Source organism: Protopterus annectens, chromosome 2.part2, assembly GCF_019279795.1.
Source record: "Protopterus annectens isolate FY-2018-M chromosome 2.part2, PAN1.0, whole genome shotgun sequence".
Classification (NCBI taxonomy): domain Eukaryota; kingdom Metazoa; phylum Chordata; order Ceratodontiformes; family Protopteridae; genus Protopterus; species Protopterus annectens.
The window spans coordinates 684561628-684581627 of record NC_056730.1 but is presented as its reverse complement, the minus strand read 5'-3'; positions in this window follow the sequence as shown (position 1 = coordinate 684581627).

Genomic DNA, 20000 nt, shown 5'->3' with positions numbered 1-20000 from the left:
GAAGTCATTCAGCCTACCCTTGTACAAAGATGGAAACACAACTGATCTTTCCAACAACTGAACTATAGCCATATTTCACCCCATCAACAATCTCAGAAAAATGTTTCCCTTCTAAGCTCTTAACCACATTTTTACCAATAGCCTCCTGTCCTGGACTCAGCATGAATTTAGGCCAAACCACATTACCACTTCACTAGATAAATAAATAGTAAAATATTAATCAGACCCAATAAATAATAAAATATTAATCAGAGCCACAGTACAGGTAATATTGTACCTGCCTTTTTTATTTTTATCACTCATAATGTATCATACCAAATTCAAAGCTTAGTTTGAAATTACCTCTGTAAACAACAAATATTGAGGTAATCCTCAATACCAAATTACTTGAGGGTATAGTGGATGACACTACAACATTCAGCCTCTGCATCCACAAAGCAATAAAACAAAATACTTCAGAAGTTAGGATTGCTGTATAGAGCCAAACAATATCTGGTTGAAAGTAGCCATATAATATTATCATCCACCTGTCTGCTGCCTACATTTCTGTATGCCTTTCCAATTTTTCACCAACCTCCATTCCACCTGACAGACAAAAAAATATGGCACTGCTATTTGCTTCCAACAAACCACACTCTACACATCACTGTATTGCCCTCAGGCACTTGAACTGGCTTGAGCTATCTAACCTCCTTACCACCTCTGCCCTAAGTAATATACAACTCCACTCCATCCATAGAGCTGTTTCTTCTAAGGGCAAACATCTCCTCTCAATTCACAAAGTTCATAACAAAGTAGGAAGTGTCCTTTACTCGAATTGTAAAAAAAATATAAAAATGAACAAGCATAGGAATCTGTCTAGATCCAATGTCACCATCATGATGAGTGCTGAAGAAAAAAAGACAGAGAAACTAATGTCTTCAAACTTCACTTAGTCACAATAATTCTGAAAAATCATGAAATCCAAATAGTGTTTCAAAGCAACAAGCATTTATTCATCATAGACAAGCAATCTTCAGTAAAAAAACAGAAGTATTTTGCAATGTTAAACATATCACCTTTTATACTTTTAGAAGTAGGTGTGGATAATATATGTATTGTTTAGTTTTAAACCAGCCTGTTCAAGGCAAACAATATAAACAGGGTCATAAAAATTGCATTTTAGAACAGCATGTACCCACTTCCACATACTACTACTGACTAGATCAAACTAAATCCTAGTTAAGGAAACACTACCTATTTGCAACCTGGATTCAAAAATCAGGTATTAAGAAAAGCATGACGTACATATAAAAAGTCTTACCCCGGGATTCAGCAACCCGTATTTTCAATGCAGGAACAGTGTAGGAGGTCCTGCATGGAAAATAGGGTTACCACCTTTTCAAATGCCCAAAGTGGGACATTTTTTGTAGAAATGTCAGATTTTTCAGGACAAAACATACCCACGGCCAGTACAAAGGACAGAACTTCACATTTTTGCCTAAATAAAAGCTTATTCTTGTAGCATTTTAGTTGCTTATATTGTTTCTTATAACATTTATGTGTTTCAGATACAAAATAACTGTTTTATACAACTATTAAAGAAAATATAGAAACTTTTTGTTCTAAAATCTCAGGACATTTGCCATTTTTTCAAATTCTTTGCAGGACACAAATGTCCAAAGAGGGACTGTCCCTTGCAAAGTGGGACAGGTGATAATCCCAATGGAAAATGGCCACTGAGCGATCCAGGAAAAGTGCCGTTTTCACGTGCACGAGCGACCCTACACTGTTCTAGCACAGAAAACTGGCAAATATGCAAATCACCTCATTTGCTGCTGAACACCATGCAAATGAGGTGATTTTGCGATCCACCAAGCTGCCAGGTCTCCGTGCTAGAACAGTATCAGTGCAGAAATCTATTCACCTAGTAACCGTATACATTTATGTATCTGACAAAACGGAGGCATGACAGCTCATGTAAAAGCATGTATTATGTGTCAGTCGCCCTGCCAGACAGGGGACCAGGGAAGTAAATAGTGTGGGGAGAAATAGCCAGGAAATTGTTATGGCTAGGCTTGTATAGGCCCTAGGGCTGATAGCCTAGTACCAACCTATGAACCTACACATGCCAATGGCCAAATATAAGGCCACTGGCATTAAAAACAGTTTATTTTTTTTAAATTAAACTTTTTTTTTTGGCCAATCTCGGCCATTTAAGCTTAGGGCAGAGGCGAGCAAATGGGATCGTGCTGAAAAAAAAAAATTAGAAAAGCAAATTTTAAGCTAATTTTGCATTTTGACATTATAATCAATGACATGCAAAATGTAAACAATACCAGGGAGCACTGGTTGCCAAGGGGAAAGGGTCTGTTTTAGTGCAAAAACTAATGACCTACACACTGGGGTATGCAAATGAGGGTAGTTATACTGAATCACAAATTTCTTCAAAGTGTCAGCTTGTACCTAACTGTGTGGGTACAGGAATACAACAGTACAAGTCTAAAAGCTGGATGACTACATAAGGGGGTGTGTCATGCTTGCTGCAAGCACATTGGAGCTGTGTGGCCCATGTTTGCCCTTAGCTAAGCACAGCTAAGGAAGGGAGTTTGTCAGATGTGCCTGAGCACTGTGTACATAGCCTAAATGGGTGTGCGCATCACGCACCTGGATTTAAACAAAAAAAAGAGGAAATGGCAGCACTGTTGACATTTGAGCACTAGGTATGCATGGCGTGCCTTGGGGCTTAAATAGGGAGGAACTGGGAAGGGAAAACAGCAGTAGGAAGGCAATCAAGGAGAACTAGCATAGCTGGCAGGTGGACTGTATCAGAATCAGCCAAATACACATATAGTGGCCCAGCACACGACTATAAACTATGCAGACATCTTTCAGACTGTTTTTTGGGGAAACAGCAGTAGAAAGGCAATAAAGGAGAACTAGCATAGCTGGCAGGTGGAATGTATCAGAATCAACCACTTAGACATGCAGCTGCCCAGCACACTACTATAAATTATGCAAAAACACCCTACAGACTGTTTTTTCCCACAAACTCTACACTAACGGTGTACACAGATGTGGGATTTTTACCTGGCAAAACTAACTAAAAATGTTAGAGGCTGCTGCTGCTTTACTCCATCAATATGTGCTAGCAACTGAGGGTGGTGAGGAGGAGAATGCTGACAACTGACCCACAGTGAGGAGGAGGAGGAGGAGGAGTAGAAGAGTGTACAGACCCAGTGTAACCTACCAGGGCATACATGAGCTTGAGATAGTGGAGCGCTATAGGGTGGACAGGGACATTCTCCAGCAAATCGTTGAGCTTTGCCAGCCACGCCTCACACACAGAAGTAATAGAGGGGAACCCATCCCAGTGGATACCAAGGTATGTCTAGGCTTAAGAATTCTAGCCACAGGTACCTTCCAACAACCAACTGGGAATATCATGGGGGTCTCACAGTCATCAGCATCCAGTGTGCTCCAAAAGTTGCTGGATGCCATGACACCACATGCCATTGAGCACATTTATTTCCCCACCACCCATGAGATGTTGACCAGAAGTATCCGTCTCTTCCACCGTATAACAGAATACCCTGAGGTACTTGGTGCTATAGACTGCATGCACATCCACATCAAAGCACTACCTGGTGAGTGGGGTAGGGTCTACATAAACTGCAAGGGCTTCCCCTCCATGTACTGCCAGGTCATGTGCAATGCCCAGGGCATTATCATGAATGTGTGTCCTGGCAGCCCTGGGAGCTATCACGACTAACACATCTGGCATTGCTCAGAGCTGTAGCAGGCTTTTGCCAGTGGGGACATCACATATGGCCATCTAGTGGGGGATGCTGGCTAAGCACTGGAGCCGTGGCTGATGACACCCATCAGAAATGCCCACACACCTGAACAAGAACACCATAATGAGGCACATACAAACCAGGATCATTGTAGAGCATGTGGTTGGGATGCTCAAGTCACGTTTCCACTGCCTTGACATACCCAGTGGAGCCTTGCTGTACTCTCCAGCTACATGTACACAAATATTCATAGTATGTGCCATGCTACACAATATGATCCTGTGGAAACAGCTGCAGCAGGAACAGCACGGGGCAGAGCCACACAGCCCCCCACCATTGCCAAAGCCAGTGCAGGCACAGAGGGACTCAGAGGAGGAACATCCTGAGCCTGCCCATGTAGGCAGAAAGATGCATGCCCAGTATACCCAGGCCTTGGCAAAGAGGCAACTCATAACACACACACACTGACACTGTAGGGACCCAGGGACTAATACCTCTCTCCGACTCGCACATACAGTAAAAGGGATGCCAAACATGACACTACCTGTGCTTTACCATGTATAGGGAGTGTATTACATGCATCATACATAGTCAGCCCTCAAGCACCATCCTCAGTACTGCCCCAGCAACAAGGTAAATCACCCTTCTTATCAATTACTGAATGGAGTAGTATGCTCTCATAGCTGTATGCATGATATGGATGCAAGCATGCAAGGGAATTGGGTGGTTGAATGGGATAGCAGCAGACAGTTATATAGGACAGCAAGACATTCACAACAAATACTGGTGTCAACATACTAGGCAGCACAACAGAAGGTGACAACCCCCACCACAGTACATGTCATGGCCCAAATAAATGTGGGTGTCAATAGGTCACACACATGGATGTCAATAAGGGTCACATACCCACCAACAGCCTCACTCAGCAGGACAGGTGTAGATGACCATAAAGAAAGGCGGGGCTATGGCCCCCAAATGATGGCAATGGTGAACAACCCACCCCCCCACATGACCTTCACAGACATACTACAACAGGTCTGGCAGTTGCATGCTAGTTATGAAGGGTAAAGAAGTATGAAACTGAAATTTATGTCATTAAGATCTAACATGTGTACTCTACTGATATGCCTCCTTTCTGCATGATAGGTCACAATACAATATGAAATGGAAGCCAACAGAGTAATCAAAATACCAGTACAGTCATTGCAAATTTTTTTAAGTCTGCAGGTATGGACCACCCCACAATCCCACACAGAAATGCAGTAACAGATGCCTGCATACTCTAAAATGGCCTACAGTCCTCTGGCAAAGGCCCATGCCTCACCTATAGTGCCAATGTACGGAATGTCAGGGGGTCCCAACTAAAAATCTAACACAGTAAACAGAAAACAAATGCGAGGCTATGTTTACAAATGCCAGTACCATGCCTCCCCATGTCCTGCTGCAAGGACTGTAGACAAGGTCATAGATACTACTGGGATAAAGGCCAAGCTATAGGGAACCATCTGATATATTGCTTACATAATGTTAGGAAGAGGAGAGAATAGCAGAGGGAGGGGGGGCTGTAGAAGCATGGATGTCATGGAGTGTGTGAAGTCTGAAACTCTAATGTCCACACACACTACTCCATGACTGCAAACCCATGAATGAATAGCCACAAAACTGTTTGTACAGCAGAATATAAAGGTAAACTGAACAGATATATGAGTCCTGCCTGTGGATAACTTGAGTGTATCTGTACAGCTGAGAGGTATGGCCCCAGCAGGATATGGCCATTCTATGCAGGTGCGAACAGCAGAAGGAGGGGATCCCCAGCCAGCATACTAACAAGTTGCTGGACCATTTACACAGAACCAGCAGTCTATTTTCTGTAGCTACCCCTCCACAATAGCAGGTGTGTGCCAGAATAAGTAGTCTATATGACTCAGAATATTGGTCTCAGCTTCATTCATTTTGTATTTCCCTGGTAAATAATTGTGAGCAAAGAATGATAACCAGCAGTAGTTGATGACATGATACATCACAGTGTAAAACAGTACATATGTCAGAAAATCTATGCTACAACCAAACATGTCACACAAGCAGCACAGACAGCAACAATTACAGTATCCCCCCGTATGTTATGCCCATTGTTTCTCCATATTGGCAACCTATCTACAGATATCCTGCAGAAACAGTTTGCTAGGTGTAGCTGTAGCACACAAAACCCTGAACTGGCGTCCAACCCTCCCTGGAATGGATGCACACACTCAATATAGAAGGTCATACTGGGCATGCTCCTACACTTAGAGAAATGAAGCACGTCTCACAACACAGTGGACTACAGATATTGGTTTTTCACAGCTGTCTGTGCACACACACCAAATTGTACACCATTGATACTTCACACACACACATTGGGTAGGAATACTCACACATATCTAAGGCCAATATAATATAATATGTCAAACATACACACACACAGATGTGTGGAAGAGAAACACAGACAGCAGCAGAGAGAATCCCATTCTGAGGCCTTTCCCACCCAGTACACATCCTGTTGGCCTATATCACATGCTGTACTGATGTCATTCACTGTAGAAAAACCTTTGTTTAGCCCTCAGCCCTATAGTCCCAGTGGTGCGTGTGGTAACTGTGTAACACTATAGTAGAAATAAGTATCCATGTAGCAGTTATAATCTCAGTCCTGTCAAATGTAAAGTTGTGTGTGTGTGTGTGTGTGTGTGTGTGTGTGTGTGTGTGTGTGTGTGTGTGTGTGTGTGTGTGTGTGTGTGTGTGTGTGTATGTGTTCCTAGATGAATGTGATTGAGGCCATTCACACTCACTAAACTTTCCTTACCTATCCTTCAGCACTGCTGCTGTCACTCACCTTCAAAGATACATTTGGACAGCTCTCCAACATATAACCTCTGTGGTGCTTGGGATATCTGTGTAATACTATAATATAGCAAGCTAGTTAGGTAGGAGTTCTAACCCTGCTCCTGGCAATTGTGAGAAAGTGTGTGTGTCATTGTAGAGACCCATTTTGTGGTTATTCACACTTACTACAATTCCTTTACCCTTCCTTTAGCACATCCTGGTGACACACAGATGCCTAGAACAGAAATGGGATACAGCATGTGAGAACACATTCACTCAGCACTTCACTTGTGGGGGGAGAGAGGGGTAATGCTGGCACTGAATGTGTTGCCAAGACTGTGGTCAATATCTGTTGTCGCAGGAGAGGTATTAGCATTGTGCAGTAACCCACAGCACTTGTGTTTAATGCTGTGGAGGTTGTCAATATCTATCAAAGGTTGTTGTAACTGTCATCAGTGTCTGCTGCATGTCTTCCATCATAGATGCCTGTAGGGGATTCCCTGTGGGATCCAAAGTTGTGTTTGTGGCTAATAAAGGAGTTCAACAGTCATGGGAAACCACCTTTTTCTGCAACAGTGTCCTCCTTCTGATGTACACTTTAGTAATGGCAGGGGACCATCACATTGTTTCCCAGTGTTTGGAGGACAGTGTCTGGGTTCTGCTGGCTCTGGCTAGTACCATGCATTCATGTACCTGTTTATGCAGTGCCTATGTGTACAATCCCACAGTCATGCAACTATTTCCCATTGCCATGGGTGCAGTGAAGACATCACTCATTTTCATGGCTGCAAAGTTAGCTTTGGAGAGGTTTTGCAAGGTGGTTACCTTTGTGGGGGTGTGGCTGACATGTTGAGCTCCAAGCCTGAGTGAATCTCACCATGCAGGGATTGACATCTGTGAATGAGTAGCAGTCCCATATTTAAGTATTCAACACAGGTAAAGGTTGTTACATTATCTACCGGGGGTCAGTATGAGCTGGTCCAGAGCAATGGAAATGATGAATCCAAGAAGTATTGGGCCACTGTACTGGTTCTTGGCTGCTTTCCCCAGGTGATGGAGGGTAGTTGAAGACTCATACTATGTCAGTGTCATGTTGGACAATCATAGATGGCAGGGTGTGGAGGAATGTGCATTGACAGTCTAGGGACATAGATGTGGACCCATAGCAGGCTATGGTCTGGATTGCACTATTACCCCAAGGCAGTTGTACCGGAAGTATCTCCAATGCATTATGATGAGATACTAGTCTGGATGTGTTTCTAGCCATAATGAATATGGAGACAACATCACCTGTGGAGGTGTGACATGGTCCATGTTTGGGGGCTGACAGCTGTGGAATACGTCATAGCCTGATACTGCAGGTCTGCTGTCTGCTGCTGTGAACCGCTTCTCCATTAAAGCAAACATGTATCCTCCACTCCAACAACTGCTATGAGTGACTGCATCCTGACAGTTAGATGCCTACTGTTGAGCAGCATGACCCTCAGATTGCATACATATGTAGCTATTGTGGTGGTAATAACATTAGGAATGTTGCCTAATAAGGCATCATTAGGGGTGACAAGACACTTAGCCAGTACCTGGAAACCCACCGATGACAGATGTAGGATATCTGTGCGAGTCATTGAGTTTTGTCAATCATGTCATCCCAAGCAGAGAGGTACTAGATCCCCTGAGAATGACACATAACATGTAAGCCAATGTTGCAGTCAATCATCTGTTGATAGTACCACAGCATCACTCTGGGTGACAGCCGTACACTATCCAGGCCTCTTGTCACACCTGCCTGGACCACACAATCAGAAGGTTCAACTATGTCTCTTGTCATGTAGTCCAGGGAGGTGTGTCTCAAGTCATTTACACCAACATGGATGCAGATTGATACTCGTAGTTGTTGTGGAGTGGCATGACTGGTTGTGTCATGTGTTGGATGCTGGCATGTGATAGATATTTGGCTGTCACCTGCTCCATATTCAACTTAGTGAGTGGGATATGTGTGTGCCTCATTATTGATTTACCCACAATCACTGTATTGTGCAAGGTGGTTAGCCTTAGGAGCTTAGGTTGAGAGACAGACTGTGTAGGTTAAATGTGTCCCTTGGCATGTGCCATGGCACGGTGTCTGAGTGGGTGTCTGTCTTGCTAGTCTGTGCTCTTTGGTTAAATCTCCATTGAGTGCCTCTGGGGATGTGGGTGTGTGCCTTTTCACTGTTTGTCATAAGTTCATAGGTTCATAGGTAGGTACTAGGCTATCGGCCCAAGGGCCTACGTAAGCCTAGCCAGCAAGGTACCATAGTTTACGCCACCCAAGAAAGTTATTTTCATGGCCCACTGTCCAGCAGAGACACAGAAGTGATCCCCGGGGTGTATTTCCTATTTCCCATCCACTCATCAAGATTTTTCTTGAAGGGTGCTAATGAAGAACTTTGCTTGACATAGATGGGTAGCTTGTTCCAGAGTATAGGAATTCTCTGGGACAGGAATCTATCCCTCCAGCATGTCCTGTTTATTGTGGTGACAAGGTTTAGGTCCCTAGAGCATGTAGCTTGGAGGGATTGGGGTTTCTTTCGGTGTAGCATGTCCATCAGCTCTGGGTTTGATATAGCTTTATATGTTAGGCAGAGATCATCTCAGAGTAGGCAATATGCTATGGAGTAAAGCTGGAGTTTTTTGAGGCAGTCAGTGTAGGGCATTTGTTTGAGGGCAGTAATCCTCTTTGTGAGGTACTTCTGTGGCCTTTCCAGCTGCTGCAGATGTCTTGTGAGGTACATTCTAAAAGGGGTGTTGTATTCTATAATGGGTATAATGAGGGACGAGCAGAGGGGAACAATGACCTCTTTTTTCCTGGATGAGAACCCTTTTATGATAAGGTGTGCCACGTAGAAGGACTTCCTGACTACTGTGGCGATGTGACTATCAAAGGAGAGACTATTGTCCACCTGGGTCCCAAGGTCTCTTATCACACATTTGGTGTTAAGTAGATTGCTAAATTTAAATTTTTTTAATTTTTTAATTTTTTTACTACAATTATTATTTTGGAATGTTGAATTTTAACAGTATTATATTTTATATGTCATATTTAACATTTTAACTTGGTGCCTTGACAACTGAATTGGACGTCATTTTAACAATTAAATTGGGGGTTGTTGTTGCATAGGATCATTTTTGGAACAAATTTAAGGTATTTTGTGATACCTTAGACCATATTGCACAGGTTTTTTCACATATTAACAAGGTTTTGATGTTTTGCACAATTTAAAAATGAAATGCAAAGGTTGTATTGGCTGTACACCTGAGTCGGGTGATTTTCTTAAAGTATTTAAACAATGTCATGGCAGTTTATTGTGTTCTGAGGAAGCTCGGTATTTACTGAGTAAAAGCTCTTAACACTATGGTGATTTGTTTTGTGTAATAAACTTTATACTCGATTTTCAGTTGGCTCTTCTCATTTTGTGCAGTGACACAGGTTGTCCGAATTCAGAGTGTCTGGTAGTCGTGGTGTGTTTATTTTCTTGGCTTCAATTCTTTGGACAGTTCTGTGTTTTTTTTGTTACCATGGCTGAAGGCACTGATTCAGACAAGTTTTTGGACACACTTGCAGCACTAAAGGACAATCTGAACCTTTCACGGGGTGAATTCAAACAGGTTCTTGCTCTTCTTTCTCAACTAACAGACACTTTCCGGGAACGGAATTCTGAAACTGGTGTGTTGTTACCTGGCAACCAGTAGCAGTTACCAGAGGGTCAGAGGTCGTGTGGTATGTGTAGAGCATCGAACCCTCCCAATAGTGTGGAGGACGGTGGACCGACGAATGTGGCACAAGCTTTTGGGCAGTGTAATTCATCACCTACGAGGTTTGGTTCTAACAGAAACACACAAAGGGTCCATACCTCTTGGACAAACAGGCTTTTCAATTTCAACTAAGGTACTGTAAACACTTTTGAAACTAATCTGGATGATAACTTTAACAACTTTAAAGATAAATTGTACGCATTCAAGTCAAACTAATTGGAGATTGACTACTTAAAGGAATGCGTTCACGTTAACTGGGTCCCTAAAGGGGTTTGAGTTTTTAAATTCCCGAATAATGTTAAGCCGGGCACTGCATTATATCAACAATTATGTGAAGTGTTTAACAAAACGGGAATAGAAGTTTTGAATTTAATGATTAGGGACTATGAAATTAAGGCGGACAACTTACTTAAAGAGCTTAATATGGTACATCATAAAGTTTTGAATGACAGTATGTTTACTAGTGTGAAAAGAAATTATGACAATGTTTTTCATGAAATTGATCAATTCTGTATTAAAGTTGTTAACAGGAAAATCAGGAAGTTAGAGAGGGACCTTCTTGAATACAAGGAAGGTAGGGCTTACCCGGTTTCTAAACATTTTTCTCTGGCTAATCAAGCTGATAATGTTTTTTTGGTTGGGACTCATGAATATCACAACAATTTTAACAATCAAGTTAATGGGCAACCGGTTTTGAGAAGAAGTGAGAGGCTGGCTGAAAAAAAAGGCAGCAGTCCTTTCGGGATTTTCAGTATCCCGGGGAGGGGGGGAGACACCTGAACAGAGGGTGGAACCATCCCTTGAATTAATGGAACAGATTATTTTTCCTGAAGTTGTTGACCCTGATAACTCAAACAGCATGGTGAATAAACAAGTTATCTGGAGGCAAGGGAAGTTTACTATTTTTAATTTTACTGAACTTATACCCACAGATGAATACTTTGACCTTTTTTCCAAAGGATTTCATTTTGTCCCCTCCCGGCCAGGGGTAATGGCCAACACTTTGATTGATTTAAAACTGTTCATTAGACAGTTAAATTTAAATATTTTTTTCAAAGGGCAGACCCACACAAATTGCAAATTATCCAGGAAAAGTGCATTTAACCCCCCCCCCAACCATCCCTCACTCAAAGGTTTTGAGGAATTAGTTGAAAGAGACATAAGGTTATGCGAAAAGAATAGGAATCACAGGTACACTGATAATCTTAACGAAAAATAAAGGAATACTATTGAATTCATAAACCAAGAGAAATGCAGAGTTATGAAGCCAGACAAGCCGGTGGGATGGTTCCTATGTACATTGCTGATTATGAGGCACATTTACACAATCTATTACAGGATTTGGACCAGTATGGGGTAGTTTCCAGGAACGAGATCAATATAGCACACACAAACATAGGGTATTATTTGTATGATCATTTATTACAAGGGAGCATTAATGAATGGTTATTTAACTATCTGCATGTTGAAAAACCTAAAATTCCTGTGATTTTTGGAATACGAAAGACTCATAAAAGTATTGACCCTATTAAGTTCAGACCTATAGTATCAAGTGGAGGAAGCATTACAGAGCCACTAGCCAAGTATGTGGATTCCACAGTTAAGAAATTTGTAGCTTCTATCCCACATATAAATAAGGATTCTTGGGATTTTTTAAAGGGTATGGACCAGGAAAAATTTGGGACAGATACTTTGATGGTTACCATTGACATAGTGGAATTGTTTCCTAGTATTCCCCACAAAACTGGGCTAGACTGGTTTGGTGAAATATTGGTGGCCGAGTCTGATTTGGATAGTAATACTATTAATTTAGTTCTTGAGTTTATGGAGACAATTTCAAATAACAATTTCATTTATTTTAATAGTGAATTCTATCAGCAGAAGAAGGGAGTGGCGATGGGGGCTCCTTGTGCCCCGCTATATGCTAATTGTGTTTTATATTACTGGGAGCAGAAATATATTTTAGGGACTCAATGGTCTAATTACATTAGGTATTACACTAGATACCTAGATGACATATGTCTTTTATTGAATGGGTCAGGAGATACGTTCAATGAATTTCTTGGACACATCAATAACAGTACTGACTTCTTACGTTTTACATACAATATTGACCAACATCAGTTGAGTTATTTGGACGTCACCCTATACAAGGATTACATCAACCACTGTTTTCAATCTAAGCTTTTTAGAAAAAACACATTTTCAAATTCTTATTTACATTTTGACAGTGGACATCCTTTTTTTTTCAAAAAAAGGGGATTGTTAAGGGTCAAATGATTAGGGCCTCGAGGATGACCAGTATGATGGATGTATTTTTGGAAGAGGTCAGGACTGTTGGAGTACTGTTTGAAGAAAAAGGATATCCCAGGAAACTTATTGACAGTATGGCCCTAGAAATTATAGAGAACAGAAACTCAAAATATTTTCCTTTGTTAGGGACAGGGAAATTGAATAATGTCAACATGGTATCAAACTTAGATGAATTTAAAAGTAACTTTATGCACACGTACTCTTTCACATGAAATGAAGGGAAGCAAATTATTTTGAGACATTGGACTATTTTATCTTTGAATGATGAGATTAGAAGTTATATTCCCAGTATTCCCCATTTTGTTAGAAAGAGAGATATTAACTTGAAAGAACTGTTGGAAAGGAACTCAGTACCAAAATTTAATACCAACAAACTGAAAGTTGGTATATATAAGTGTGAAGCATGCCAGCAGTGTAGTTTTATGATGAATCAAGAAACTGTATTTATTCCGTCAAGAAAATTCAAATTTAAATCTACTAGATATTTTAATTGTGGGACTAAGGGGGTTATTTATTTGGGAATTTGTGTCACATGTAATAGTTTTTACATAGGTAAAATGGAAAGACAACTGAAAAAAAGAGTATATGAACACATGTATGATGTATCCAAGGGGAAGGATGCTAATGCTTTTTTTAAACATTCCCTTGTATGTGACCAAATGGATATAAAATTTATGGTTTTAGAACAGGTGGCCCCAGACCTCAGGAGAGGTAACTAGGAATCAAGATTAGCATATAAAGAGTTGCTTTGGCAACTGAGGCTTGATGCAGGTAGGACCCTGGGTCTGAATGATAATATTAGTATCAGCAGTGTGTTAAAACTTAGGGCAGCCTAGTTATAACCCATTCCACAAACTCATACATTTTTGTGGAGGGTTGTAGATCAAAGGGAGACACTATTTTACTTTTAAATTTTTTACATTTTTTTACTACAATTATTATTTTGGAATGTTGAATTTTAACAGTATTATATTTTATATGTCATATTTAACATTTTAACATGGTGCCTTGACAACTGAATTGGACAAGTCATTTTAACAATTAAATTGGGGGTTGTTGTTGCATAGGATCATTTTTATAACAAATTTATGGTATTTTGTGATACCTTAGACCATATTGCACAGGTTTTTTCACATATTAACAAGGTTTTGATGTTTTGCACAATTTTAAAAAGAAATGCAAAGGTTGTATTGGCTGTACACCTGAGTCAGGTGATTTTCTTAAAGTATTTAAACAATGTCATGGCAGTTTACCGTGTTCTGAGGAAGCTCGGTATTTACTGAGTGAAAGCGCTTAACACTATGGTGGTTTGTTTTGTGTAATAAACTTTATACTTGATTTTCAGTTGGCTCTTCTCGTTTTGTGCAATGACACAGGTTGTCCGAATTCGGAGTGTCTGGTAGTCGTGGTGTGTTTATTTTCTTGGCTTCAATTATTTGGACAGTTAAGTAGATTGCTGTCAAAGTGGGTGTCATGGTGAGCTACATGTTCCACATGGTGTGGCCTAGGTGTTGATCTTATTCTTTTGACCTGCTAGTCCATTCTTTGCTGGATAGTGCATATGTCCACATTGGATGATATATGGGTAACCCTCACAGGTCTGAGTGTTTGGTGTTTAGAGGGGAGGGTTGTCTGTGTACATGAGGCAGTTGCAACAGTGCCATAAAATGGACAAGTGCTCCAGGTTAATGGGTGAAAGCACAGATAACCACCCTTCAAACATGCCGGGAGGGGTGGACATAACTAGTAAGTACTGGGGCTACATCTGTGATGAATGACTACTGCTGACAGCCACCAGGGTGTGCCACGTTTCTTGATGCAATAATCTGGTGAAGTGCCAAGTCATAATGCTAGTTGAAGTACAAGACAGGAAAAACTAGCATGATGTAAGGGTGGAAAAGAAGGCAGACTGTCTGCCACCTGTAATACTTTACAACAGCTGTGCAGTTATCAACAGCTTTGGCTATGTGAAAGTTCAGTAAGCTCTGTAGCATGTGCAGTAACTTTGTAACACTATATTAGACATACCTAGATAGGCAGGATTTCTAAACCCAATACTGGCAAGTGTGTGTGAATCATGTACTGCCTGGCATTTACCATTTCTGACATGTGTACTACCCTTTACACTTCCCTTCACTCCAATTTAGTAGTCCTGTTGATGTAATCCTCCGTAGAAGTACCTTTGGAAGAGGTGGAAGTGTATAAGCTCTGTGCCATGTCTGATAACTGTGTAGAACTATAGTAGAAATACCTAGATAGGCAAGAGTTCTAATCCTAATGGTGGTAATTGTTTGTGTGTGTGCGAGGATCATATCTTGTGTGGCTTATACCATTTTGATGTGTATACCATACACGTCTGGTGACCACCTCCCGCTGCCATTACTTTATATAGTGTGGTAACAGCATCTGCCTCAAATGCAGCAGGTTAAACCATTGTACAGTCCTCTGCACAGATGTGCCTGGAATATCCATATGTTTTCAATCTACACGTGGTCAGAAGTGGTCTGTGTGCCTTAACTATGTCCCTTTATATGATACTATAGCCAAATATGCCACAGTAAGTGTACTGACACATATGGCAGCATGAGGTATCATTCCTGACTGAAACATATAATGTCTGCTGCCCTCACAGGTGGCCAGCCTTATAGGTCCAATGCATGAGTCCAGAAGCTTGGTTTTACAAGTGAACTGTTCCTGTTATGGGTCACATTAAAGGCTGGAAGAGGTGTGTACTGTCCTATTGTGGTTCTAATTAGTATGTAACAGGAACATCTTGCATCTTAAGAGGGGTGTGTACACAATTTATATCCACTGTATATCACTGTGTCATACATGACCCTACCTTAGGCTGTTTGTCCTGCCCATTTTGCTGTCTTTTGTTCAGTTGTCTTGGCACTGAAAAGTTGTGAGGTATGCTACATTAGTGTTGAATTCATGTCAGATAGGCCCCAGTGGTGACCACTGTGATGCAATACAGTTAACTCCAGCACAAGTGAACATGCACAACAAGCAATATAGCTATTACATAAAGCAATATAGCTATTACTGATGGTTGCGTGCATGGTAAATTGCATACACTTCACATGCTTGGGGTATTGCCTGGCAACAACAGAACAATGTCATACTCACCAGCTACAGGCTGCTGTCCCCTAGGTAGTTGTGAGAGGGAGTTATTGTCAGCAAACTCACATGTGGCCTTGGTACAGCATGGGTGCAGCATGTCTGCACATCTACAGTACTACCTGCGATAATACACAATGTCCTGTCCTCACCATAGAAAAATGCATCCACAACTCCAATCTGACCTGATGCAAGCATGTAGATACAATACAGATACATGTATGTCTGATACATTAGTGTACTAATCCTCACTGGATCCTTACCTGCACACTTCTTGTCCAGTGTGTGTGTGTGTGTGTGTGTGTGTGTGTGTGTGTGTGTGTGTGTGTGTGTGTGTGTGTGTGTGTGTGTGTGTGTGTGTGTGTGTGCAACCCACCTCCACAATGCTTCCCTCAGCATCATGGCTCGTGCATTGGGTGTGTGCCTTATGTTTGGTGAGGAGCTCCTCGGTGGGTGTCAGTGGGAGCTGGATGGCTGGGCCCCACCTGTGGCTAGCCAGTCCCTCACTACAGCAACAGCCCATTGATGGGTATGGCGGATGAGATCAATGGCCCGATGCTACACATGCTCATAGGTTCTGCTATGCAGGCCAGCATAATATACCCAGTGGACCACACTGTTCCACAGAGCAGTCCTCTCCCGCACATCTTCTGCTCTCAGTGAAAACAGGGCATAATGTCCAATCATATATTGGGTGATGATGTCAGTTTTCTCAACAGAGAATGCTAGTAGGCAAGCACTCTGCATGTTACCTGGAAGACATAAACAAGAAAAAGGTCACAGAACCTCATACAGTTGTCAAAATGAACATCAACAGTGGTTATTACTTGCAAATAATCCACACTACACCAAAATCCTCCAATATATCATGGCTATAGCAGCTTATATTACACACCTGTCCCTGAGCTATCTTATTCCCCCCAAAGGTTGGATACTTAATTGTATAATCCTCTATTCTCCATTCATTTGTGTAGAGGGTTTGACAGTGGGCATCTTCCATATGGATGGTGTGTGGATGGTGGCAGGTCTGTGTTTGACTGTGGTGTGTGATGGAACTGTGAGCACATGCCTGAATTCATGTAGGAGGCAGACAGTGATGTTATTAAGCCCCACGGAGATATGCTGTTGTTACCATCAGTAGGCAATATGTACATGCTCACCATTGCTGGGGGAGGAGTGTGGTTGATGTGCATATCCCCCGTGTGTATGAGGTGTTCTTTTCCCCCAGTCCCGGGTGAATTGTGTTGTTTCCTCTGAGACTTACAACATATGTGGAGACACAGTTGCAGTTGTCCTTAGTGGTGGAGCTATGTCTGATTTATAATCATAGTCAGCCTTACAGGAAGTCACCTGTGAACTTACATGCTTGCTGAGATATAGGTGGACTTGCTTCCAAGTTGTTGCCTGCACCTATGTGTCCCTGTACAGCCAATGTAGCAACCTATTATGTTGTTTGTGTATTTCTGATGTCCACCAAAGGGGATTACTCTACTTTGGTAGAGGCTGGATATACAGGTCAGGTATTGCTGTGTCCATATAGCTACAGTGGATATAAAGGGTACACACCCCTGATACACTGCCTGGTATTTGTGCAATTGGAACATGACACCACAATAACTCATTTCATAACAATTCCCACCTGTAGTGTAACCTATAGCTTGTACAATTCAAATGAAAACATAACAATATGGTCTGTGGAAACATATGGAAATAATACTCTGTACAATAAGCCAGTTGAATGAGTGTGCACACCTTTAAACTAATATGTTGTGTATGCACCTCTTGAGATGGTTACAGCATTCATCCATCTTGGTCTGGACTCTAACATCATGGCACATCTTCACTTGGCAGCAGTTGCTCACCTTCCTAGAAACACCCTTGATTGTATTTCAATGGAATTGTACAGGTTAGGGGTCACATTTAAGATGAGAAACATTATGAAATGATCTTCTGTGGTCTGATTGTCATACATCACACATACCTGGCATTCTAACTGGGGTGTGTACACTTGTGATATTGACTGTATATTGGTGTTGATATGGCTGGTAGTGGTAGGCATGGACAGAGGTCATAACACAGGTGGACACTTCTCTGATTAATACCTGATAATCATGCCTACTCTAGTACCCATAACAGTGTCAGAACAATGCAACAACCAGTAACTGTACACATCTATGTCTGTTGTATACACTGACACTGATATTACACACATGTGCAACATGTACAACCTATCTACCTGACTGCTTGAAACCCATGATTAGTTTTGTGCCTTCCTGCTGAACATATGTATACATACATGTGCTCAGGGGATACCTGGTATACATTTCTGTTGTATGTTAGTATGGCACACTGTATTTACAGTCTTGTTGCTCAATCATACTTCTCAACGTGTTATAGCAGTACGTCTGGACAATGGCACACATAAATGTGTGTCAAAAGAGACATCGGTATTGATACTGTATTAATATAGCTGAACCATACATTAGAACATTGATAGCACAGTAGGGTTTGACATCACTGTGATAACCTGGAAGATGTCCAGTGGTCATAAGTAGGTTATTATCTTGCAATGTCATTGCTCACAGACCTGACAGTGGTTTGGCTGACATCACACAGGTATGTGTATGTGACTACAGACATCAGTTACAAATGTGCTTATTGTCCAGCAGAACATTGTACAGTTGAATGTTATTAATTCAGTATATCACATGCAGTTCAACACATGTCTGCAACAGTACTTTACTATGCACATGCCCTCTATAGGTCTCTCAGCTTTACAAAGCAAATGTGTGTCATACTCATAATCACAGGTAAAATGGATATGGAAAACATCCCATTAACTGGCTTAGCAGTGGCACAGTCACAACTATTTTACAGACACCCCTGCAGTTGTCATATATGAGCTGTCCTTTCCCAGGGTGAGTCAGGTTCCTGAGCTTTGATCCTACCTGGCAACCTGCTGGAGCATCACATCTGGACAAAGCCTAAAATGATGGGGGGAATAAATAGGGACAGACAAACATAGGAAGTTCGTAGAATGATACATTTTGCATTACATTACGGTAAATATTCTTAAGGATGTGGAGTCTTAAACTAAAGTGTGTGTCATTACTTGATGACTTCAGTCCTTAGCTATTTGGCAGAAAAGTACAGACTTCAGGAGGAACAGACAAAAATATATGATGGTAGAGTGGACATTCTGGAAATATCTGTATAGTTGAGAGGCATGTCTGTGATATCTCCCACTGCAGAGAGGGCCAGTTGCTATGGCCAAAGCAGCTGTTTAGCAGGACATTAGTACAGCAAGACTTGTTGGGACATATATTCCTCCAAATCATATTTTCCATTATTACAGACCAGGTACTACATTCAATTACTTGCTAACATGTTCCACTTACCTTTTTTCTTTCTTCTCTTTTCCACTTTGTTTCATCTGTTAGTTTTCTCTCTCTCCCTCTGTGCATTACAGAGATAGAGCTGGTTTGAATAAATGGCAGCATGGCTTATGACCGGGTGATGGCCTGTGCACCTATTGGGGTTCCCCACATGCTAACTGCATGCAGAGCAGCTGTGTAGTTCTTCCAATAGCCAATGTCATGGCAACACACTTCTATAAATGAGTACACCATGTGGGTGTTGGCCCTTTCCCTTATTTGTGAGGAAGACATCCTGGAATTGTGTGAGCTACAATCTCTTACAACAAGACTTGTGGAGACAAGCCAACTAAATAGTGGAGAAGGTTCTAGATTTAGGGGCAGAATGTGAGTATTACTGTTATATGTTTGGAATACTGCTAGTTTAACAGGGTTTTTTCTGCACATGCTACTTCTGAATGGGTTTCAGTCTGACAAAGTTCTGTCTCTGCATAGCTCTCAACTGTAGGGCCATCTGCATAATGGCCCTAGGTTAGCCTGTTATGTATGGGCTGTTCCCCAGACAGGTGTTGTCCTTGGCAAATCAGTAGCATACTCTGATGATTGCATTGTAGATGGTGTAGATGGTAACATCCATTTGTTTTTCTGACTTTATATCCCTCAGAAAATATATGTAACAACAAACCCTGTAACACCAGCAACTTTCCCAGTGTATAAACGCAATATTTCAAGTATGGCCATGTATTTGGGCTTCAGTCCACAAATT